Source organism: Melozone crissalis, unplaced genomic scaffold, assembly GCF_028551555.1.
Source record: "Melozone crissalis strain CALT ecotype California unplaced genomic scaffold, PUWL_Pcris_2 ptg000073l_1, whole genome shotgun sequence".
Taxonomy (NCBI): Eukaryota; Metazoa; Chordata; class Aves; order Passeriformes; family Passerellidae; genus Melozone; species Melozone crissalis.
Genome location: NW_026535850.1, coordinates 2,514,474 through 2,540,090, shown reverse-complemented (window position 1 = coordinate 2,540,090; position 25,617 = coordinate 2,514,474). Strand labels below are relative to the sequence as shown.

The following is a 25,617-nucleotide window of genomic DNA, read 5'->3' as shown; positions in this document are numbered from 1 at the left end:
AAATGCCCATGGGCGACACCATTGCATTCAGAGCGGTGTCTCTCTTTTACCTTGGTCACTTTGCCCTGAGGTATTACAGTTCCAGTGGTAGGCCCCTGGGCCCTCACATCTCCCGCCTTTTGTTGTCTATAAAGAAGGCTTCTGCCCTAGATTTTTGCAGGCATTTAGTAAAATAGGATAAAATAACCAACACAATGAATACAATAAACAGTGTCCACAAAACAGTCTTAACTAAAGATATAAAGCAGCCTTTCATCCCGCCGTGTTTGAAAATTCCAATGAACCAGTCGTTGTTGCCTTCTATCTGGATCTTGTTTCCTTGATCTTTTAGCAGCTGGATGCCCTGGTAAACTGACTCTCTATCTGACAACAGGTAGAAAAAACACCTGCCTTCAAATGCCTGACAGGCATGGCCATGGACAAGAAATTGTGGCTTGTGTGTGGAAGCACCCAGGTGAAGGCATGCGGCTCAGTGTGGAGCATCCAGATTCCTGCTGCTGCAGCAGCAACCAATGGCAGCATCCTCTGCCTTTAGCTGATTTAGTATCTTGAGGCTTGGGTTGCCTAAAAGCAAACAGAAAAAGAGATTAGAAGATGAAACTTAAGTTGTGTTCCCACTAAACTTTCTCTTCTGTAAGGCAAGGGTGTGAACACAGCTTATTAGAAGAATCATATATCAATGCTTAAATATAATTTTTACATATGTTAATTCATATATCCTGGTTAGTGGTGTCTGAGCTAGCTTGGTCTTGGTGTGTGTGGTCAACGCTGCTTAGGAGATCTTCTTCTCTCCTTCTCCTTCTTCTTTTCCAGGCTGCTGCTGTCCCTCTTAGGCTTCCATTCTGTTCTTCCTATGGTGGCTCTGGTGTTTGCCTCACCATTCCCAGGAAGAGTTTTAATGTATTGTGCTGAGATCAATCTTAGGAGTGTTGCTGTAAAGACAAGGGCATCTTCTCTTCCCCAAGTATTTAATGGGTAGGTGCCCATAAATTTGTTCAGAATCAGGATCTTTGATCAACACAGGTGGCTGTTCTTTTAATTGGGCTGCAGTTGAATTAGTAAAATTCCTGATGACTGGGGGAGTTGTCTCCATAAATGGGTTGTTCAAAAAGTTGAATACATAAAAGGCCTTGGCCAGTCTCTCAATGGAAGATAATATCTAGACTACCGCTCTCAATTGATCAAGGATCCTTTTGATGGATCAGTGGGCCCTCTCGGCTATGGACTGTCCTGTGGTGGAGTGCGGTATTCCTGTGACATGTTTTATTCCCCACTGGTCAGAAACTTGTTGGAATCAGTGTGAGGTATATGCAGGACCGCTATCAGTTTTAATTTCCTGTGGAACTGCTTAGGAGGAAGAAATGAAAAAGTAATGTTTTATAGCCTCTTCTGATTTTTCACCAGCATGGGCAGAGGCAAAAATCGCACTGGAAAAAATTTTGTTTGAGACGTGCATGTATTTTAGTCTGCCGAAAGGGGCCTTGTGTGATGTCTGATTGCCAGATGTGGAGACTCTCTAGTGTTCTTGGATTGATTGCAGCTCTGACAGAAGCAAGGCCACGTTCCTGACAATTTGGGCCGTTGGTTACAATGGATCTTGCCGGGTCTCGGGTAATTTTGAACATCCTGTGCAGCACAGAAATGGTTTGATGGTAGAATTTGTGGCTGATCTTTGCCTGTTTAAAGACTGTCTAAGGCATATTGCAGTGGTTCAGATGTTTGAAGTAGGCAATTGAGGTGCTCTGGAGTGAGAACTAAGTATATATTCACAAGGTCTCTTCCTGGAAGGGAGCACTGATGTTTTCTAGCTTTCCTGATTAGTTGTGTAATAACTTTCTGTTGGGTTGTTATCATTTTAGTAGATTGGTGCGCTCTGAAGACACATTCAATTTGTATGTGGGGATCTGAGATAGTTGAGTCCCCCTGAAACAATAATGTATGGAATTTTGGACTTACACCAAGGATTGCCAGGGAGAAAGGAAAACCAGGATGGTGTCTGTGTGCCTGTTTAGTTTGAATCATCCAGGATACCTTTTGTGCAGCTGCTTCTGCCTCCAGTGTCAGTGATCACTGGAATCGAGTCCTTCACTGCCTTTAAGGAGAAGCAGGAACAGTGGCACGAGATCTTCTGTGGTGATTCCAAGCAGTGAGCATACCCAACTGATGCTTCCACAGAGCTGGTGGAATTCATGCAGAGTCTTTGGGTTGCCCTTGATACGCAGTGTTTAGCCTGTGATGGTTCTCTCTGTGCTTTTTAGGCCGAGATACTTCCAGGGGGCTGTCTTTTGGACTTTATCTGTTGCAATCTCAAAACCTTTCTGCTGTACCGCAGTAATGACATCCTGTACTGCAAAGTCCAAAATGATCAGAGCTTCTGCACAAACTAATATATGGTCCATGTAATGAAAAATGATAGCATTAGGACATGTTGTCCGGCTTTGCGAAAGAATTTGGGCAGCAAGGCATTGACAAGTAGTTTGGTGCTTCTTCATTCCCTTGAGGCTATACAGTCCACTGGTACCTCTGTAAAGGTGCTTGTCGATTTGGGGACAGAAAAAGCAAACAAGGGGCTTTCATTGGGTTGCAAGGAGAAGTCAAAAAAGCAGTCATTTATTTTTATAACAAGTATCTACCAGTCTCGGGGTATGATGGAGGCTGAGGGAAGGCTGGACTGGAGGGCACCCATGTCATCAATGACCTCATTGATTTTCCTGAGGTCCTGCAGTAGCTGCCACCTCTTGTCCTTGCCAGGCTTTCATATGATAATGACAGGTTCATTGCAGGGGCCAGTAGATGGTACAATGTGGCCCACAGACAGCTGCTCCTGCAGGTGGGACTGCAGGGCCTTTAACTTTCTGCCTGAGAGGGGCCACTGATCCACGCATATGAGGTCATTGATCTTACAGGTTGACTGAAGGGTGGCGTGCTGCTCTGTAGCCCCGTCTAGAAATCCTGAGGTATTGATAGGATCTCTAGCCCTGTCCCCCATTGGGACAAGAGGTCTTCTTCTCAAATTGTTATTGGTGCCTGGGTGATGAATGATCTTACTGTAGCAACAGTGCCCTCAGGACCTTCCATGCAGATGTTACTGTGACTCCAGAAGCTGGTAGTGGCTCTCCCGATGGCTAAAATTACCCCAGCAGCTGGAACCAGGGGCCATTCTTTTAACCAATCAGAGCAGGAAATTATGGTGATGTCAGCTCCTGTATCTAATAGTCGTGAAAGACATCTCTTTCTCCCTTTACATGACAAAGCGCACTTTAGAATGGGTCTATTTCTGCCTGTTGTCTGTGCCCACATCACCACTGGATCAGCTAGTGTGGTGATCATGTCGAGTGGGAGGTAGGCACTGGCTGTAACTGTTCCTTTTAGAATGAGAAGTGGAGGGTCTAAGCATAGAGCCTGGACAGTTATCTCCTGCAAAGACATCAAGGCGAGTACCTCAGGTAGTATAGTGAGTATCTCCATCCCTTCCCTGGTGTTGGTTTAAATCAAAATGTCTCTGGGCCGTCCTTCACGCCTGTATTTGCCTTTTGGAATATGGTGAACATAAATATCGTGGATTGGAATTGAAAAGGCCCCTACCAGCTGCCTTTAGGTTCCAGGGCAGAGCTGTCTTCTGTCGAGTTTTCTGCAGTGATCGAGCTGTCCTGCTGGATCTGAGAAGGTCGCTGTGCTGGTTCTCCACGATGTTGGGGAGTGTGGGGCGGAACGGCCTCGCGTTTGGTGTCATCGCACAGGGCCTTTCTGTGTCTGTGTGGGGTTTCCCACAGGCCAGCAGTTTTGCGGATGTTTTAAAGCGTGTGGACAAGGGGGGCGGTGAGGACAGTGGCTGTAACAGCTAGAAGGTCCCTGGTAATAGCCTGTATTTTTACAATTCTATTGAGAATGCCTCATCTCTCCACATTTAAAGCAAGGTCCTTCTTCATGTGTGTGCCAGGGAATAACCTGGGAGGCTACTAGCACCTCTACTACACCGAGTTAGGAAGCATTATCTCAGCTAGCATCACAATATAAGGATGCCCTAATGGTGCATGCCACAACCATTTGTGCAATGGTAGGCTTTCTGTAGATGGGTAGAGAAGGTAAAATGTCTTTAAAGGTGTGTTTAGCATTTGTTTCAGCAAGTTTAGGAGGCAGTACCTTCTTGGCTTTTGGATGTTCACCTTTCTTCTCTATTGATTGTGGAAGGTGGTCAATAAATTTTAGAAAGCATTCCACAGGTCCCTAGAGAATGTCTGTGAAATCTAGAGTAGGTGTTGTTCCATTGGGTGTCTGCATGAGAGCTGTCTTTTCAGCACTTTTATCTCTCCTAACAGAGCTCAGGGAAGGTCTATTGAATGAGGCTAACTGAAATCTTCCTTACTGGCTAGATGGACAAATGTTATGTGTGTCCACCTGTCTTCCCTAGTATAGTCTTTTAATAATTGTTTTATTAGTTTTTTCCCCATTCCTTCCCACAGAATACTTTCAGTGGGAGAAAGTAGGATGTGTATAAAATGGAGCAGATTGCGAGGCACCATAACATGTGCAGTGAAGATGCCATTTAACAAATTATTAAAGTATGGTGAGCCCCTCCCATGGTCTTTCACTGCTTTACAAAGATCTTTCATCTCCCATGTGGGACAGCTTCCCATTGGGGGTTAGCCCCCCTCTGGTACTGCACCGGTGCTGCTTGTATTTTAGCTACCAATTCCCAATCCCCCGCTTCAGCCGCCAGCTTCCGCATCCTCATCCAAGAATCCTCAGGCTCATGCTGAAGGAGGGATGAACCTTCCCTCTCCTCTCCAGAAGAGGGAACTTGGTCTTTGGCAGAGGAGCGGGGCCTTGGTGTGACTGGCCAGGCCCGATGTTGTGGGCCTTTGGTAGCCAAGATGGCGGCCTTCCAGTTACCATCCCTCACACTTCCGGCTCCGACAGTGTGGGATCCGCAACGGGCTGAGTTGGAGGGGGTAGGGCAGCAGGAGTAGGCAAGGAAGTGCTGGATCCCAATGCAGGGGTGGTACCTGACACAGAGCTGGGACCCAACACAGGGGGAGGATTTGAAGAGAGAGCTGGGGGTGGGAGGGAGTTTGACATTGACAGCCCCCTCCAGAGGAGGGACTCCATTTTGTGAGCTATCTGAGGGGGATCCAGTGAGGAGAGGTACTGGAGAATGTGTTAAGGTAGAATCCAGGCCGGTGTGATCAGTACAGACGTGGGCAGAGGGTAGAGAAGGAGGGGTGATGTCAGACAGCAGGTGGCTCGTCTGTGCTTTATAGCAGTTTCTGTCTCTCATCCTAATGGTGTCAGTGGGTTCAGGAATGCTGGGGGAAGAACAGAAAGTCTGGGTTGAATATTTGAACTTTGAACCCTTGAGAAACCTCCATAAAACATGTGAAAAATTGTGGAAAATATTGCGACTCTTATGACTCCCTGAGTTTTCTAAAATTAGAGTCTTTCCCTAACTCAGTCCCAAAATGCTACATGACGAACTGAATCAACAGAAATGTCTGGGAGCTCCGTAAACAGCCAATGAACGAATGACTTTCAACTTCCCTTAGTAAAAGTCTTCCGTTCTGAAAGGAGAACCTCCCTAACTCGAACATATATGTCCCTCTCATCTTTGGATAATTTGATACCCAGAGCTGCCCCTGATGTAAAGGGTGGCCCACCCACAGGACTAAAAGATGACCCAAAGATCCTGCACTGCTGGTGGCTGTACCCCAGCTCACTGCTCTGGTGGCTGTGGATGCAGGTGTTTCAAAATATCCCGTGGGCTTTGTCCATCGAGTCGGCCCTCTTGCTTCTGGAGGGTGCCAATGCCGCCTTCAGCAAGCCCTGATAAAACTCAGGTCTCACTCCAGGGCGCTGGCTGACCCGAGGCGTCTTCTGTCCTATGACGGTGGAACAGTCGAATCGTCACTGGAATCGCTCTCAGGAATTCTCAAAGATAGTCCCTGTTTGGGCACCCCTTGTTGTGGCATGTCCACAGCCAGCCTCTGTGAGACACGTGCACTCCCAGAGCTGGGAGCAGGCTTGCTTGAATGGATGATGGATGAGGCAAGAGAGGAGCGTTTGTGTGGAACTCCAAACAGTGTGGTTTGTGCTGGAGAGGGTCCAGGGAGGGAGACAAAATGAGGCTGGGCACACAAGGTTTTATATGCAGGAAAAAAGGACCTTGTATGCAGTAACTTAGGACCAATAGAGGATAAGAAAGGGAAGAACACCTAGGGGAGATCATATCAGGAAGGAAAAAACTTTATAATACCATGAAAATTACCTGAATCCCCATGACCCCACAAAAGCCAATGGGCAAGATCAGTGCTTTAGAGGGGGGCCACAAGTTACTTAAGTTCGTCATAGTACTAATGAGGTATTAGATTTGCAGTGGTAGGCCCCTGGACCTCCAAAAAACTACTACTTCCTGAGACTTCATTGCAGACTTCATTGAGGAGCTCAGCAGTGCTGAAAGCAGAAGCCTGTCCTTTGTGTTCCCTTTGGGATGGCAGTGGAAGTGTCCTGAGTGCACATTCAGAGGCACCTTCATGGCTTCTCATGCGACAATACCAAAACTGAATGTGCAAGGTGGCTTCCTTGAATGACATGTAGTCCTTTGATATATCTGCAGGCAGTGGTCTGAAACTGCTTTCTGAGCCTGCTCCTTGGGATCAGCTGTGAGGGGCAGAGGGCTGGCCTGAGCCTGGTGCTGTGTCCCACTTGGAGCAGCCCCACAGGCTCATGTGCAGAGCAGGCCCAGCCAGATGGCCTGGAGATCTCGCCGGCTCTGCAGCCACCTTTGTAAATGTGGGGAAACATCGGCTGGTGCTGTCTTTCCCCTTGGACCCCTTGGTTTAGTTCCCATGGGGAATTTCTTTCCTGAAGCCCTTGTAATTTCCCCCTGGCAGGTGTGATGGGGATGCTCAGGGAGTGTGGGGCTTTGGGGGCAGCTGCCCAGGCAGGGGCTGAGCTCGGAGCCCTGTTGGGCCCATGGCCCCCAGCAGGAGCAGCAGCAGCAGCAGCAGCCCCAGGGCCCAAAGCCCCGTGCCCCCTGCCCAGCACAGGCTGCCCTGTCCCTGCAGCTGTCACCCGAGTGGGGCCCAGGGCCCAGTGGCTGCTGGCAGCAGCAGGAATGCGGGCAGGGTGAGGATGCCCTGGCTTGGCTTCTGTCTCTGGAACAATGCAGGCTCAGGGCAGAGCACAGCAGGCTGGGAAGCAGAGCCCAGGGCCTATAGAGGCAGCAAGCCTTAAAGATCAGCCCCTGCAGCAGCCCAGATGGAGGTGGCCCAGTTGCCAAGGCTGTGGTGGCCTTGAGAGCGTGCAGGTGGATTTTGCATGGCTGTGGCCTGCTGGCGGCTCTGGGCCCAGGAGTGCCTGTGGCTGCAGCAGGAAGGGTGGCTGAAGGTTTGCTGCCTGCTTTGGTGGCATGGCTGCAGAGGCCAGTGCTGTGAGAGCCCCCTGTGTGAGAGCTGGTGAGAGCTGAGCTCTTGGGGACAGCGCTGTGGTGCAGACCAGGAAGAGCAGCAGTGCCCAGTGCCAGGAGTGGTGTCAGTGGGAGCCCCTGTGCACAGGGACCCCCAGCCCCAGGGTGGCTGTGCCAGCACCTGCAGGGACCCCCAGCCCCGGGAACGTGGAAGAAATGGAACCCACAAGTGTGCAAAGGCTGCCTTTGCCCAAAGGAATGGCCAAGAGAAGTCAGGTTTTAAAACGAAACAGTATTTATTTGCCGAAGATTGGCAAATCTAGGATTTACAGAACGTGTGTCGTTATAACAATTGTTATAACAACAAGAACAACAATGTACAGAACATATTGACATGGGATCAGATGGACTTACAATCTTCAAAACGTATTTACAGAAAATTTCGAACATAGTGAACATATTTACAGGAAACTCGGAACGTAGCGAACATATTTACAAGGAACTTGAAAACTTCCAAACGTATTTACAATAGCGTCGGATCTGTGCCATGATGTGGATGAGTCCTGGAAGAAAGGAAGCAGCAGAGCTGGACTCAGCTGGCAGCACTGGGCCCAGCAGGGCTGGGAGCTGGGCCCAAGGGGCTGGGCTGGGGCTGGCAGGGCTGGCGTGGCCCCAGGCAGGCACAGGGCAGGCCGGGGCTGGTGCTTGTGGCAGCACAATCCAGGCCCCCTGCAGGCACCGTGTCCCTGAGCAGGGCCATCCAGTCCAGCCCCAGCCTGGCGTCAGGGGACCCAGTGTGTGTGGGCAGAGCGTGGGAAGCATCTGCCTGTCTTACCTATGGTGCTCCATCTTCATCCAAGGACCATGGGCTCTGCCTCATCCTCCTCGTCCACTTCCATCTCCTTGGTGTCATCCTCCTCATCCACCTCCATTTCTTCGATATTGTCCTCCTCGTCTACTTCCATGTCCTCAACAGGGGAGGACATGGAAGTAGAGGAGGAGTCCACCTCCATCACTTCTTCCTCATCCTGGCCCAGGTCCACTTCCATGTCCTCCACGCTGTCTCTGTCAGCCTGCAAGGGGCAGCACAATCTCCCAGTGGGCTTCCTGTCCCACACCATCCATTTCCTCATGGCTGCAGCCTGCCCAGGCTGGGTGCCCCCTGCCTGGCATGGCACTGTACCTCCATTGGCACATCAGAGCACATCCTGCTGGGATTGGTGCTCTAGAACAGGTGGCAGGAAAAGCCCAGGCAGCAGCAGCACCTCAGCGCTGAGGGTCAGAGTGCAGGGCGAGCGGCAACTGACCCTTGGCAGCCAGTGAAGTGTCTGCTGTGCTCATTTCCAGGACCTGGACATTCCACCTGGAACCCTCTGGGAGCTGTGATGTCACTGAAGTTTCAGGGGTGCTGTGCAGTGGGAGATGGGGATGGCAAAATGATCAAATCCTTGAATGTTTTGACTTGGAAGGGACCCTTAAGATGATGTGGTTCCGAGCTGAGCAAGCTCCCAGCACACCAGGTCAATATGGCCCCTGTCCCACCTGGCCTTGGATGTTGCTGGGGATAGGGCATCCACAGCCTCTCTGCACTGGTCCCTGTGTCGGGGACAAGCCCCCTGAGAGTAAAGAACTTCTTCCCATTTTCAAATCTCTTGCAACTCTTGCAGTTTTATCCCATTCCTCCGTGTCCTGTCACTACAGTTCCTGAGAAAGTGTCCTCTCCCACTTCCCTGTGTTTCAGGCTGTTCCTGCAGGGTTACACGTGTGACTTATCCTGCAGACAGGAGAGGGAAGCCAAGTTCCCAGTTAGAAAAAATGCAGAATGTGGCTTGAGAACTGGGAGAATAAGGAAAAAGAAAAGACGTGCTACGCTTTGGGTTGCGTGGGCTGTGGGATTCATGCCTTTTATTAGAGGCCCGGTCCCTGGTGCACTCAGTTCCTGTGTTGTAGCCTGCCCACAGCAACCTCTGTGAGGGACCTGCACTCCCAGTGGTGGGAGCCGGCTTGCTTGGATGGCTGATGGATGAGGCAAGAGAGGGATCGTTGTGTGGAAATCCAAATAGTGTGCATTACCCTGAAGAGGGTCCAGGAATGGAGACAAAATGGGGCTGGACACACAATATGAGGGTGAACAGCGCAGTATCATTACAGTCAGCCAGGACCAAATTGATACAAGAGAGTTGGAACATTCCAAGGGAGTACATATAAGGAAAATGCAGCAGTTGAACTGGGTGATACAAACAAAACGTGCTGCATCAACATAAGCCTTCAAATGCCCATGGGCGACACCATTGCATTCAGAGCGGTGTCTCTCTTTTACCTTTGCCCTGAGGTCACTTTGCCCTGAGGTATTACAGTTCCAGTGGTAGGCCCCTGGGCCCTCACATCTCCTCCTTTTTGCTATCTAGAAAGAAGTCTTCTGCCATAGAATTGTGCAGGCATTTAGCAAAAAAGGATAAAATAACCAACACAGTGAATACAAAAAACTAAACCCACACAACAGTCTTAACTAAAGATGAAAGCCAGCCTTGCAAACCCCTCTGTTTGGAAAGTCCAGTGAACCAGTCGTTGTTGCCTTCTATCTGGATCTTGTTTCCTTGATCTTTTAGCAGCTGGATGCCCTGGTAAACTGACTCCCTATGTGACAGCAGGTAGAAAAAACACATGCCTTCAAATGCCTGGCAGGCATGGCCATGGACAAGAAATTGTGGCTTGTCTGTGGAAGCGCCCAGCTGAAGGCATGCGGCTCAGTGAGGAGTATCCAAATTCCTGCTGCAGCGGCTACAAACAGCAGCATCCTCTGACTTTAGCTGATTTAGTATCTTGAGGCTTGGGTGTCCTAAAAGTAAACAGATGAAGAGATTAGAAGATGAAACTTAAGTTGTGGTCCCACTAAACTTTCTCTTCTGTAAGGCAAGGGTGTGAACACAGTCTATTAGAAGAATCATATATCAATGCTAAAATATAATTTTTACAAATGTTAAGTCATATATCCTGGTTAGTGGTGTCTGAGCTAGCTTGGTCTTGGTGTGTGTGGTCAATGCTGCTTAGAAGATCTTCTTCTGTCCTTCTTTTTCTTCTTTCCCAGGCTGCTGCTGTCTCTCTTAGGCTTCCATTCTGTTCTTCTGATGTTAGCTCTGGTGTTTGCCTCACCGTTCCCAGAAACATTTTTAATGTATTTTGCTGGGATCCATCTTAGGAGTGTTGCTTTAAAGACAAGGGCACCTCCTCTTCCCCTAGTATTTAATGGAAATGGCCCATAAATTGTTTAGATTTGGGGTCTTTGCTCAACACAGGTGGCTTTTCTTGTAATTGGGCTGCAGTTGAATTAGTAAAATGCCTGATGACTGGGGGAGTTGGCTCCATAAATGAGTTGTTCAAAAAGCTGAATACTTAAAAGGCCTTGGCCAGTCTGTCAGTGGAAGATAATATCTGGATTACCCCTCTCAGTTGATCAAGGATCCTTTTGATGGCTCAGTGGGCCTTCTCGGCTTTGGACTGTCCTGTGGTGGAGTGTGGTATGCCTGTGACATGTTTTATTCCCCAGTGGACAGAAACTTGTTGGAATCAGTGTGAGGTATAAGCAGGAGCATTATCAGTTTTAATTTCCTGTGGAAGTGCTAAGGTGGAGAAAACTAAAAATTAATGTGTTGTAGCATCATCTTTTGATTTTTCACCAGCATGGGCAGAGGCAAAAATCGCACTGGAAAAGGTGTCGATTGAGACGTGGATGTATTTTAGTCTGGCAAAAGAGGCTGAGTGTGTGATGTCTGGTTGCCAGATGTGGAGACTCTCTAGTGCTCTTGGATTGACTGCAGCTCTGACAGAAGCAAGGCCATGTTCCTGACAATTTGGGCAGGTGGCTACTATGGATCTTGCCGCGTCTTGGGCAATTTTGAACATCGTGAGCAGCGCAGGAATGTTTTGATGGTAGAATTGGTGGCTGATCCTGTCTGTCTAAAATCTATCTAAGGCATATTGCAGTGGTTCAGATGTTTGAAGTAGGCAATTGAGGTGCTCTTGAGTGAGAACTAATTATATATTCACAATATCTCTTCCTGCAAGGGAATACAGATGCACTCTAGCTTTCCTGATTAGTTGTGCAATAATTTTCTGTTGGGTTGTTATCATTTTGGTAGGTTGGTGTCATCAAAAAATCCAATCAATTATTATCAGGGGTTCTGAGATAGTTGAGTGTCCCCGAAAAAATAATGTATGGAATATTGGACTTACACCAAGCATTGCCAGGGAGAAAGGAAAATTAGGGTGCTATCTGTGTGCCTGTTAATTTGAATCACCCAGGAGACCTTCTGCACAGCTGCTTCTGCCTCCGGTGTCAGTGATCATGGGAATCGAGTCCTTCTCTGCCTTTAAGGAACAGGAACAGTGGCATGAGATCTTCTCTGGTGATTCCCAGCAGTGAACTGACCCAACTGATGCTTCCACAGAGTTGGTGGAGTTCTTGCAGAGTCTTTGGGTTGTCCTTGATGTGCAGTGTTTGGGGTGTGATGGTTCTCTCTGTGCTTTTTAGGCCGAGGAACTTCCAGGGGGCTGTCTTTTGAACTCTATCTGCTGCAATCTCAAAACCTTTCTGCTGTACCACAGTGATGACATCTTGTACTGCAACGTCCAAAATGATTTGACCTTCTGCACAAATGACTGTATTGTCCATGTAATGAAAAATGATAGCATTAGGATGTTTTTTCCATCTGGGCGAGAGAATTTGGGCTAAAAGCCATTGACAAATAGTTGAGCTACTCTTCTTGCTTTGAGGCAATGCAGTCCACTGGTACCTCTGTGAAGGTGTTTGTCGGTTTAGGGGCAGAAAAGATATACCCGGGGGGTGTCATTTGGATGCATGTGGGCATCAAAAAAGTAGTTATTAAGATCTATAAAAACCCTCTTCCAATAATTGTGCAGTAAAATTGGACTAAAGCTCCCTGAACCAGCCTTAATTCACATCTCAAGCCACGCAATCTTCAAAGCAATGCTCTTCCTATGCTCAGGCTCCATCAATCACAGCCTAAATGTCGAACAAGATATCCGAAAAATAGGAGGACTCCAAAAACTGCTACCCACAACTACGGCATGCGGCACCATCGGCAATCTCGAGGTATCATGGAGGCTGAGGGCAGGCTGGACTGGAGGGCACCCATGTCCTCGATGACCTCGTTGATTTTCCTGAGGTCCTGCAGGAGCCGCCTCTTGTCTTTGCCAGGCTTTCATATGATAATGACAGGCGTATTGCAGGGGCTAGTAGATGGTACAATGTGGCCCACAGACAGCTTCTCCTGCACAAGGGACTTCAGGGCCTATAACTTTCTGCCTGGGAGGGGCCACTGATCCACCCATATGGGGTCGTTGCTCTTCCAGGTTGACTGAAGTGCGGCACGCTGCCCTTTGGCCCCATCTAGAAATCCTGAGGTGTTGATAGGATCTCTGGCCCTGTCCCCCTTTGGGACAAGACGTCTTTTCCTCAAATTGTTATTGGTGCCTGGGTGATGAATGATCTTTCTGTAGCAACTGTGCCCTCAGGACCTTCCATGCAGATGTTACTGTGACTCCAGAAGCTGGTAGTGGCTCCCCTGGTAACTAATAACTACCCCAGCAGCTGGAACCAGGGGCCATTCTTTTAACCAGTCAGAGAGGGAAATTATGGTGACATCAGCTCTTGTATCTAATAGTCCTGAAATACATCGCCATCTCCCTTTTCCTGACAAAGCACACTTTAGAATGGGTCTGTTTGGGCCCGCAATCTGTGCCCACATCACCACTGGATCAACTGGTGTGGTGATCATGTCCAGTAGGAGGTTGGCTCTGGCTATTACTGTTCCTTTTGGAATAAAAAGGGGAGAGTCTAAGCATAGAGCCTGGACAGTTATCTCCTGCAAAGATGTCAAGGTGACTACCTCAGGTAGTAGAGTGAGTGTCTCCATCCCTTCCCTGGTGTTGGTTTAAATCAAAATGTCTCTGGCCTGTTCTTCAGGCCTGTATTTGCTGTGGGAATATGGTAAACATAGGTATCGTGGACTGAAATAGAAAAGGCGCTTAGCAGCTGCCTTTAGGTTCCAGGGCAGAGCTGTCTTCTGTCGAGTTATCTGCAGTGATCGAGCTGTCCCACTGGATCTGAGAAGGACGCTGTGCTGGTTCTCCACGGTGTTGGGGAGAGTAGGGCGGAACGGCCTCGTGTTTGGTGTCATCGTTCGGGGCCTTTCTGTGACTGTGTGGGGTTTCCCACAGGCCAGCAGCTTTGCTGGTGTTGGAAAGCATGTGGTCGAGGGGGGCAGTGAGGACAGTGGCTGTGACACCTAGAAGGTCCCTGGTAATAGTCTGTATTTTTACAATTGTGTTGAAAATGCCCCATCTCCCTACACTTAAAGCCAGGTCCCTTTTCATGTCTATGTCAGGGAATACCTTGGGAGGCTACTAGCACCTCTACTACACCCTTACTGGTAGCCATAGCTTGGCTGGCGTGACAGTGTAGGGATGCCCTAAGTGTGCATGCCTCGACCATTTGTGCAATGGTAGGCTTTGTGTTGACTGGTAGCGAAGGAAAAATGTCTTTACAGTTGTTGTTAGCATTTGTTTCAGCAAGTTTAGTAAGTACCTTCCTGGCTTTTGGATGTTCACCCTTCTTCTCTCTTGCTTTTTTAAAGTGGTCAATAAATTTTGGAAAGGATTGCCCAGGTCCCTGGAGAATGTCTGTGAAATCTAGAGTAGGTGTTTCTCCATTGGGTGTCTGCTTGAGAGCTGTCTTTGCAGCACTTTTATCTCTTCTAACAGAGCTCAGGGAAGGTCTATTGAATGAGGTTTAGTGAAATCTTCCTCCCTAGATGGACTAGTGTAAGGTGTGCCCACCTGTCTTCCCTAGTATAGTCTTTTAATAATTGTTTTATTAGATTTTTCTCCATTCCTTCCCACAGAACAATTTCAGTGGGAGAAAGTAGGATGTGCATAAAATGGAGCAGATCGTGAGGCACCATAACATGTGCAGTGAAGGTGGCATTTAACAAATTATTAAAATATGGTGACCCCCTCCCATGGTGTTTGGCTGCTTTATAAAGATCTTTCATCTTCCGTGTGTGAATGTTTCCCATCGGGGTTAGCCCCACTCTGGTACTGCGCCGATGCTGCTTGTATTTTAGCTACCAATTCCCAATCCCCCTCTTCTGCCGCCAGCTTCCGCATCCTCTGCCAAGAATCCTCAGGCTTATGCTGAAGGTCCAGAAGAGGGAACTTGGTCTTTGGCAGAGGAGCGGGGCCTTGGGGTGACTGGCCAGGCCCGGTGTTGTGGGCCTTTGGTAGCCAAGATGGCGGCCTTCCAGTTACCATCCCTCACACTTCCAGCTTCCGCAAGGGGCTGAGTTGGAGGGGGTAGGGCAGCGGGAGTAGGCAAGGAAGCGCTGGATCCCAGTGCAGGGGTGGTTCCTGATGCAGGGGTGGGATCCAACACAGAGGGAAGACCCGATGAGAGAGCTGGGGGTGGGAGGGAGTTTGACATTGACAACCCACTCCAGAGGAAGGACTCCATTTTGTGAGCTATCTGAGGGGGATCCAGTGAGGAGAGGTACTGGAGAATGGGTTAGGGTAGAATCCAGGCCGGTGTGATCAGTACAGACGTGGGCAGAGGGTAGAGAAGGAGGGGTGATGTCAGACAGCAGGTGGCTTGTCTGTGCTTTACAGCAGTTTCCGTCTCTCATCCCAATGGTGTCAGTGTGTTCAGGAATGTGGGGGGCAGAACTCAAACTCTGGGTTGAATATTAGAGCTTTGAACCCTTGAGAAAACTCTATAAATCATATGAAAAATTGGGTAAAATATTGCAACTCTTATCACTCCCTGAGTTTGCAAAAGATAGAGTCTTTCCCTTACTCAGTCCCAAAATGCTACATGACAGACTGAATCAATAGACATGTCTGGGAACTCCTTAAAAAGCCAATGGACAAATGACTTTCAACTTCCCTTAGTAAAAGTCTTCCACTCTGAAAGGAGAGACTACCTAACTGGAAGATATATATCCCTCTAAGGATTGGATAATTTGTTACCCAGAGCTGCCCCTGATGTAAAGGGTGGCCCACCCACAGGACTAAAAAATCACCCAAGGATCCTGCACTGCAGGCAGCTGTCCCCTAGCTCACTGCTCTGGTTGCTCTGGATGCAGATGTTTCAAAATATCCCCTGGGCTTCACCAGCTGAGCCGGCCCTCTTGCTGCTGGAGGGTGCCAACGCTGCCTTCAGCAAGCCCTGATAAAACTCAGGTCCCACTCCAGGGTGGTGGCTGACCCGAGGCGTCTTCTGTCCCGTGACGGTGGAAGAGCCGGAATCTCACTGGAGCTTCTCTCACAAATTCTCAAAGAAGTTCCCTGTTTGGGCAGCCCTTGTGGCATGTCCACAGCCAGCCTCTGTGAGAGACCTGCACTCCCAGAGCTAGGAGCAGACTTGCTGGAATGCATGATGGATGAGGCAAGAGAGGGATCTTTGTGTGGAACTGCAAATACTGTGGATTGCACTGGAGAGGGTCCCTGGAGGGAGAGAGGGAGACAAAGTGGGGGTGGGCAAAGAAGGATTTCCATTTGGGAAAAAAGGACCTTGTATGCAGTAATTCAGGACTAACAGGTGTTAAGAGAGGAGAGAGCATCCTAGGGGAGTATATATAAGGAAAGGAGGAAGTTCATGATACCAAGAAAATGTGCTGAATCTGCATGATCCCACAAAAGACAATGTGCAAGATCATTGTATTCAGAGGGGTTATTCACCTTACTTTAATTCTATATCATTGTCATCAGGTATTATTATTCCAGTGGTAGGTCCCCCAGCCTGCGAAACATTGCCTCAGCCTCAGACTTCATGGCTGGGTGAGGAGCTCAGCAGCGCTGAAAGCTGAGGCCTGTCCTTTGTGATCCCTTTGGGATGGCAGTGGAACTGCCGTGAGTGCACATTCAGAGGCACCCTCATGGCTTCTCATGCCACAACACCAAAAATAAATCGGCAGTTTGGGTTTTGGAATGACATTTAGTCCTTTGAAATATCTGCAGGAAGTGGTCTGAAACTGCTTTCTGAGCCTGCTCCTTGGGATCAGCTGTGAGGGGCAGAGGGCTGGCCTGAGCCCGGTGCTGTGTCCCAGTGGGAGCAGCCCAACAGCCTCACGTGAAGAGCAGGCACTCCCAGAGGCCCTGGAGATCTCACCTGCCCTGCAGCCACCTTTGTCAAGGCGCTGTAAACATCAGCTGGTGCTGACTTTCCCCTTGGACTCCTTGGTCTAGCCATTATGGGGAATTTTGTTCCTGAATCCCGTGGGATTTCCCCCTGGCAGCTGTGATGGGGATGCTCAGGGAGTGTGGGGCTTTGGGGGCAGCTGCCCAGGCAGGGGCTGAGCTCGGGGCCCTGTTGGGCCCTGGCCCCCAGCAGGCCCCCAGCAGCAGCAGCAGCAGCAGCAGGAGCCGCCCCAGGGCTCAAAGCCCCGTGCCCCCTGCCCAGCACAGGCTGCCCTGTCCCTGCAGCTGTCACCCGAGTGGGGCCCACGGGCCAGTGGCCGCTGCCAGCAGCAGGAATGCGGGCAGGGTGAGGATGTCCTGGCTTGGCTTTTGTCTCTGGAACAATGCGGGCTCAGGACAGTGCAGGGCAGGCTGGGAAGCACAGCCCAGGGCCTTTGGAGGCAGCAAGGCTTAAAGATCAGCCCCTGCAGTAGCCCAGATGCAGGTGGCCCAGTTGCCAAGGCTGTGGTGGCCTTGAGAGTGTGCAGGTGGATTTTGCATGGCTGTGGCCTGCTGGCGGCTCAGGGCCCAGGAGTGCCTGTGGCTGCAGCAGGAAGGGTGGCTGAAGGTTTGCTGGCTGCTTTGGTGGCATGGCTGCCGGGGCCAGTGCTGGGAGAGCCCCCTGTGTGAGAGCTGGTGAGAGCTGAGCTCTTGGGGACAGCGCTGTGGTGCAGGCCAGGAAGAGCAGCAGTGCCCAGTGCCAGGAGTGGTGTCAGTGGGAGCCCCTGTGCACAGGGACCCCCAGCCCCGGGGTGGCTGTGCCAGCATCCCCAGGGACCTCCAGCCCCGGGAACGCAGAACAAGTGGAACCCACAAGTGTGCAAAGGCTGCCTGTGGCCAAAGGAATGGCCAAGAGAAGTCAGGTTTTAAAAAGAAACAGGATTTATTTGCTGAAGATCAGCAAATCTAGGATTTGAACAACATGTTTCGTTATAACAATCATTATAACAACAACAACAACAATGTACAGAACATATTGACATGGGATCCGATGGACTAACAATCTTCAAAACATATTTACAGAAAACTTCGAGTGAAGGGAACATATTTACAGGAAACTTCTAAACTTTCAAACGTATTTACAAAGTCATTGGATCTGTGCCATGATGTGGATGAGTCCTGGAAGAAAGGAAGCAGCCGAGCTGGACTCAGCTGGCAGCACTGGGCCCAGCAGGGCTGGGAGCTGGGCCCCAGGAGCTGGGCTGGGGCTGGCAGGGCTGGCGTGGCCCCAGGCAGGCACAGGGCAGGCCGGGGCTGGTGCTTGTGGCAGCACAATCCAGGCCCCCTGCAGGCACCGTGCCCCTGAGCGGTGCCATCCAGCCCAACCCCAGCCTGGCGCCAGGAGACAGTGTGTGTGTGGGCAGGGTGTGGGAAGCATCTGCCTGTCTTACCTGTAGGGCTCCATCTTTATCCAAGGACCATGGGCTCCTCCTCATCCTTCTCGTCAACTTCCATGTCCTCGTTGTCATCCTTCTCATCTACGTCCATCTCTTCGATGGTCTCCTCCTCGTCTACTTCCATGTCCTCCACAGTGGAGGACATGGAAGTAGAGGAGGAGTCCACCTCCATCATCTCTTCCTCATCCAGCGCCAGGTCCACTTCCATGTCCTCCACAATGTCTCTGTCAGTCTGCAAGGGGCAGCACAATCTCCCAGTGGGCTTCCTGTCCCACACCATCCATTCCCACATGGCTGCAGCCTGCCCAAGCCGGGTGCCCCCTGCCTGGCATGGCACTGTACCTCCATGGGCACAGCAGAGCACATCCTGCTGGGATTGGCGCTCCAGATCAGGCGGCCGGAAAAGCCCAGGCAGCAGCAGCACCTCAGCGCTGAGGGTCAGAGTGCAGGGTGAGCGGCAACTGACCCTTGGCAGCCAGTGAAGTGTCTGCTGTGCTTGTTTCCAGGTCCTGGACCTTCCACCTGGAACCCTCTGGGAGCTGTGATGTCACTGAAGTTTCAGGGGCGCTGTGCAGTGGGAGATGGGGATGGCAGAATGATCAAATCCTTGAATGGTTTGGCTTGGAAGGGACCTTGAAGATGATCTGGTTCCAAGCTGAGCAACGTCTCAGGTTGCTGCGGCCCCTGTCCCACCTGGCCTTGGATGTTGCTGGGGATGGGGCATCCACAGCCTCTCTGCACTGGTCCCTGTGTCAGGGACAAGCACCCTGAGAGTAAAGAACTTCCCATCATCTAATCTGATCCACTTCCTTCAGTTTGATCCCATTCCTCCCTTTCCTCTCACTGCATATCCTGACAAAGAATCCTCTCCCACTTCCCTGTGGGTCAGGCTGTTCCTGCAGGGTTACGCATGTAGCTTAACTTGCAGACAGGAGAGAGAGAAGCCATGTACCCAGTCAGAGAAAATGGGGAAAGTGGCTTGAGAACTGAGCGAAGATAGAAAAAGTAGAGACATGCAAGAATTGGTTTGGATTGCGTGGGCTGTGGGATTCATGCCTTTCATTAGAGGCCACGTTCCTTGGTGCACTCAGTTCTTGTGTTGCAGCCTGTCCACAGCCAGCCTGTGTGAGGGACATGCACTCCCAGAGCTGGGAGCACGCTTGCTTAAACTGCTTGTTAACGAGGTGAGTGTGGGATTTTTTGTGGAACTCTAACCACTGTGGATTGCAATTAAGAGGGTCCAGGGTGGGAGACCAAAATGGGGCTGGGCACACAATATGGGGGTGAACAGTGCAGGATCATTACAGTAAGCCAGGAGCAAAATGGTAAAAGAGAGTTGAAACAGTCTAGGGGAACACATTTATGGAAAAAACAGCAGTTGAACTGGGTGATGCCCGTAAAACGTGCTGCATCACCATGAACCTGCAAATGCCCATGGACGAGACCATTGCATTCAGAGCGGTGTCTCTCTTTTACCTTGGTCACTTTGCCCTGAGGTATTAGAGTTCCAGTGATAGGCCCCTGGGCCCTCACAACTCCCCCCTTTTTGTTGTCTATAAAGAAGGCTTCTGCCATAGACTTTTGGAGGTATTTAGCAAAAAAGGATAAAATAACCAACAAAATCAATACAATAAACCAAGTCCTCAAAACCATCTTAACTAAAGATGAAAGCCAGCCTTTCATCCCCCAATATTTGAAAAGTCCAGTGAACCAGTCATTGTTGCCTTCTATCTGGATCTTGTTTCCTTGATCTTTTAACAGCTGGATGCCCTGGTATACTGACTCCCTATATGATAGCAGGTAGAAAAAACACATGCCATCAAAAGCCTGACAGGCATGGCCATGGAAGGGAAATTGTGGCTTGTCTGTGCAAGCAACCCGTTGAAAGCATGCGGCTCAGTGAGGAGCATCCAGATTCCTGCTGCAGCAGCAACCAATGGCAGCATCCTCTGACTTTGATAATTTATTATCTGGAGGCTTTGGTGGCCTAAAAGTAAACAGATAAAGTGAGTAGAAAGTGAAACTTAAGTTGTGTTCCCACTAAACTTTCTCTTCTGTAAGGCAAGGGTGTGAACACAGCTTATGAGAAGAATCATGTATCAATGCTTAAATATAATTTTTACAAATGTTAAGTCATATATCCTGGTTAGTGGTGTCTGAGCTATCTTGGTCTTGGTGTGTTCTCAACGCTGCTTAGGAGATCTTCTTCTCTCCTTCTCCTTCTTCTTTTCCAGGCTGCTGCTGTCTCTCTTAGGCTTTCATTCTGTTCTTCTGATGGTGGCTTTGGTGTTTGCCTCACTCTTCCCAGAAAGAGTTTTTATGTATTTTGCTGGGATCCATCTTAGGAGTGTTGCTGTAAACACAAGAGCATCTTCTCTTTCCCAAGTAATTAATGGGAAGGTGCTGACAATTTGTTTAGATTTGGGGTCTTTGCTCAGCACAGGATGCTGGTGTTGTAATTGGGCTGCAGTTGAATTAGTAAAATTCCTGATGACTGGGAGAGTTGTCTCCATAAATGGGTTGTCCAAAAAGTTTAATACGTAAAAGGCCTTGGCCAGTGTCTCAATGGAAGATAATATCTGGACTCCCCGGCTCAGTTGATCAAGGATCCTTTTGATGGATCAGTTGGCCCTCTCGGCTATGGACTGTCCTGTGGCGAAGTGTGGTATGCCTGTGACATGTTTTATACCCCAGTGGTCAGAAGCTTGTTGGAATCAGTGCAAGGTATAAGCAAGAGCATTATCAGTTTTAATTTCCTGTGGAAGTGCTAAGGTGGAAAAAACGAAAAAGTAATGTTTTATAGCATCTTCTAAATTTTTCAACAGCATGGGCAGAGGTGAAAACTACACAGTAAAAGGTGTCGATTGAGACGTGGATGTATTTTAGTCTGCTGAAAGGGCCTTAGTGTTTGATGTCTGATTGCCAGATGTAGAGACTCTCTAGCCCTCTTGGACTGACTCCAGCTCTGGCAGAAGCAAGGCCATGTTCCTGACAATTTGGGCAGGTGGCTACAGGGGGCCTTGCCTGGTCTCAGGTAATTTTGAACATCCTGAGCAGTGCAGGAATATTTTGGTGGTAGAATTGATGGCTGATTCTAATATGTGTAAAAATGATCTAAGGCATATTGCAGTGTTTCAGATGTTCGAAGTAGGCAATTGAGGTGCTCTTGAGTGAGAAGTAAGTAAATGTTCACAAGGTCTGTTCCTGATAGGGAGCACAGACGCTCTCTAGGTCTCCTGCAATAGTTCTGCAATAACTTTCTGTTGGGTTGTTATTGTTTTAGTAGGTTGGTGTGCTCTTAAAACGCATTCAATTATTATCAGGATCTGAGATAGTATAGTCCCACTAAAACAATAATCTACGGAATTTTGGACTTACACCAAGGATTGCCAGGGAGAAAGGAAAATTAGGTTGGTATCTGTGTGCCTGTTTAATTTGAATCACCCAGGATACATTTTGTACAGCTGCTTCAGTCTCTGGTGTCAGTGATCACAGGAATCGAGTCCTTCACTGCCTTTAAGGAGGAGCAGGAACAGTGAACAGTGGCGTGAGATCTTCCTTGGTGGATCCCAGCAGTGAACGTACACAACTGATGCCTCCACAGAGCTGGTGGAGTCTCCGCAGAGTCTTTGGGTTGTCCTTGATGTGCAGTGTTTGGGGTGTGATGGTTTTCTCTGTGCTTTTAAGACCTTGCTGCTTCCAGGGCGCTGTCTTAGGACGTTATCTGCTGTAATCTTAAAACCTTTCTCCTGTACCACAGTGACGACATCTTGTACTGCAACATCCAAAACTATTTGAGCTTCTGCACAAACGACTGTATCGTCCATGTAATGAAAAATTATAGCATTAGGCTGTCTTTTCCAGTTGGGGAAGAGAATTTTGGCTCCAAGGTATTGATCAGTATTTGGTTTCTTCTTCATTCTTTGAGGCAATACAGTCCACTGGTACCTCTGTAAATGGTGCTTGTCCACTTATGCATGGAAAAGGCGAATAAGGGGCTTTCATTGGGGTGCAAGGGGGTGTCAAAAAAGCAGTCATTTAGATCTATAACAACCATCTGCCAAACCCGAGGTAACATGGAGGCTGAGGGCAGGCTGGACTGGAGGGCACCCATGTCCTCGATGACCTCGTTGATTTTCCTGAGGTCCTCAGGAGCTGCCCGTTGTCTCTGCCAGGCTTTCGTATGTCAAGCAAAGGCGCATTGCAGGGGCTGGTAGATGGTACAATGTGGCCCACAGTGAGCTACTCCTGCACGAGGAACTGCAGGGCCTTTAACTTTCTGCCTGGGAGGGGCCACTGATCCACGCATATGAGGTCATTGGTCTTCCAGGTTGACTGAAGGGCGGCACACTACTCAGTGGCCCCATCTAGAAATCCTGAGGTGTTGATAGGATCTCTAGCCTTGTCCCACTTTGGGACAAGACGTCTTTTTTCTCAAATTGTTATTGGTGCCTGGGTGACGAATGATCTTACTGTAGCAACTGTGCCCTCAGGACCTTCCATGCAGATGTTACTGTGACTCCAGAAGCTGGTAGTGGCTCCCCTGGTAACTAATAACTACCCCAGCAGCTGGAACCAGGGGCCATTGTTTTAGCCAATCAGAGTGGGAAATTATGGTGATGTCATCTCCTGTATCTAACAGTCCTGAAAGACATCTCTTTCTCCTTTTACATGACCAAGCACACTTTCGAACGGGTCTATTTCTGCATGTTGTCGGTGCCCACATCACCCTTGGATCAACTGGTGTGGTGATCATGTCCCGTAGGAAGATGGCTCTGGCTGTAACTGTTCCTTTTGGAATGAAAAGGGGAGAGTCTAAGCATAGAGCCTGGACAGTTATCTCCTGCAAAGACATCAAGGCGAGTACCTCAGGTAGTAGAGTGAGTGTCTCCATCCCTTCCCCAGTGTTGGTTTAAATCCAAATGTCTCTGGGCCGATCTTCAGGCCTGTATTTGCCTGTTGGTGTATGGTGAACATAAATATCATTGATTGGAATCGAAAAGGCCCCTACCAGCTGTCTTTGGGTTCCAGGGAAGAGCTGTCTTCTGTTGAGTTTTCTGCAGTGATCAAGCTGTCCCGATGCATCTGAGAAGGTCTCTGTGCTGGTTCTCCACGATGTTGGGGAGAGTAGGGCGGAACAGCCTCGCATTTGGTGTCATCGTGCAGGGCCTTTCTGTGTCTGTGTGGGGTTTCCCGCAGGCCACCGGTTTTGCTAGTGTTGGAAAGCGTATGGATGAGGACGCAGAGAGGGGATTTGCTGTGACACCTAGAAGGTCCCTGGTTATAGCCTTTATTTTTATAATTCTGTTGAAAATGCACCATCACCCTGCACTTAAAGCCAGGTCCCTTTTCATGTGTATGTCAGGGAATAACTTGGGAGGCTACTAGCACCTCTACTACACCCTGACTGGTAGCCTTAGCTAGACAGGCATCACAGTTTAAGGATGCCCTAAGTGTGCATGCCTCCACCATTTGTGCAGTGGTAGGCTTTGTGTTGGCTGGTAGAGAAGGTAAAATGTCTTTACAGGTGTTATTAGCATTTGTTTCAGCAAGTTTAGTAAGGAGTACCTTCCTGGCTTTTGGATGTTCGCCTTGCTTCTCTATTGCTTGTGCAAGGTGGTCAATAAATTTTAGAAAGGATTCCCCAGTTCCCTGCTGAATGTCGGTGAAATCTAGAGTAGGTGTTTCTCCATTGGGTGTCTGCTTGAGAGCTGTCTTTGCAGCACTTTTATCTCTTCTAACAGAGCTCAGGGAAAGTCTATTGAATGAGGTTTAGTGAAATCTTCTTCACTGGCTAGATGGACTAGTGTAAGGTGTGCCCACCTGTCTTCCCTAGTATAGTCTTTTAATAATTGTTTTATTAGTTTTTCCCCCATTCCTTCCCACAGAATAATTTCAGTGGGAGAAAGTAGGACGTGCATAAAATGGCGCAGATCGTAAGACACCATAACATGTGCAGTGAAGATGGCATTTAACAAATTATTAAAATACAGTGACCCCCTCCTATGGTCTCTCACTGCTTTACAGAGGTCTTTTATCTCTTGTGTGCGACAGCTTTCGATCGGGGGTAAACCGCCCTCTGGTACTGCACCGATGCTGCTTGTATGTTAGCTACCAATTCCCAGTCCCCCTCTTCAGCCGCCAGCTTCCGCATCCTCTGCCAAGAATCCTCAGGCTCATGCTGAAGGTGGGATGAACCTTCCCTCTCCTCTCCAGAAGAGGGAACTTGTTCTTTGGCAGAGGAGCTGGGCCTTGGGGTGACTGGCCAGGCCCGGTGTTGTGGGCCTTTGGTTGCCAAGATGGCGGCCTTCCGGTTACCGCCCCTACACTTCCAGCTCCGACAGTGTGGGATCCGCAAGGGGCTGAGTTGGAGGGGGTGGGGCAGCGGGAGTAGGCAAGGAAACGCTGGATTCCAATGCAGGGGTGGTACCTGACACAGAGCTGGGACCCAACACGGGGGCATGACACAATTAGAGAGCTGGGGGTGGGAGGGAGTTTGACATTGACAACCCCCTCCAGAGGAGGGACTCCATTTTGTGAGCTATCTGAGGGGGATCCAGTGAGGAGAGGTACTGGAGAATGGGTTAGGGTAGAATCCAGGCCGGTGTGATCAGTACAGACGTGGGCAGGGGGTAGAGAAGGAGGGGAGACGTCAGACAGCAGTTGCTTGTCTGTGCTTTACAGCAGTTTCCGTCTCTCATCCTAATGGTGTCAGTGGGTTCAGGAATGCTGGGGGAAGAACTCAAAGTCTGGGTTGAATATTAGAGCTTTGAACCCTTGAGAAAACTCCAGAAATCATATGAAAAATTGGGAAAAAAATTTGCGACTCTTATCACTACCTGAGTTTTATAAAACTAGAGACTTTCCCTAACTCAGTCTCAGAATGATATAAGACAAAAAGAATACACAGAAATGTCTGGGAACTCCGTAAACAGCCAATGAACAAATGACATCCACCTTCGGTTCGTAAAAGTCTTCCACTCTGAAAGGAGAACCTCCCTAACTCCAACATATATGTCCCTCTCAGCTTTGGATAATTTGTTACCCAGAGTGGCCCTGATGTAAAGGGTGGCCCACCCACAGGACTAAAAAATCACCCAAGGATCCTGCACTGCAGGTGGCTCTTCCCCCATTTACTGCTCTGGTGATGCTGGATGCAGATATTTCAAAATATCCCCTGGGCTTCACCAGCTGAGCCGGCCCTGTTGCTGCTTGGGGTGCCAATGCTGCATTCAGTAAGCCCTGGTAAAACTGATAAAACATTGCATTCAAAGGACTGGCTCACTTTATTATAATTTGGCATTTTTGTCGTACGGTATTATAATTCCTGTAATAGGCCCCTGGGCCTCCACAACCTTGCATCCTACTGAGATATCACTGAAGTGAGGAGCTCAGCAGTGCTGAAAGCAGAAGCCTGTCCTTTGTGTTCCCTTTGGGACAGCAGTGAAAGTGCCCTGAGTGCACATTCAGAGGCACCTTCATGGCTTCTCATGCCACGACACCAAAACTAAATGTGCAAGGTGGCTTCCTAGAATGACATGTAGTCCTTTGATATATCTGCAGGCA

At 49.2% G+C, this 25,617-nt stretch overlaps 1 pseudogene; it reads left to right on the top strand.

Moving 5' to 3' along the window:
• LOC128946070 (nucleotide exchange factor SIL1-like) overlaps positions 1 to 25,617 on the top strand; it is a 216,388-nt pseudogene that overhangs the window by 177,499 nt on the left and 13,272 nt on the right.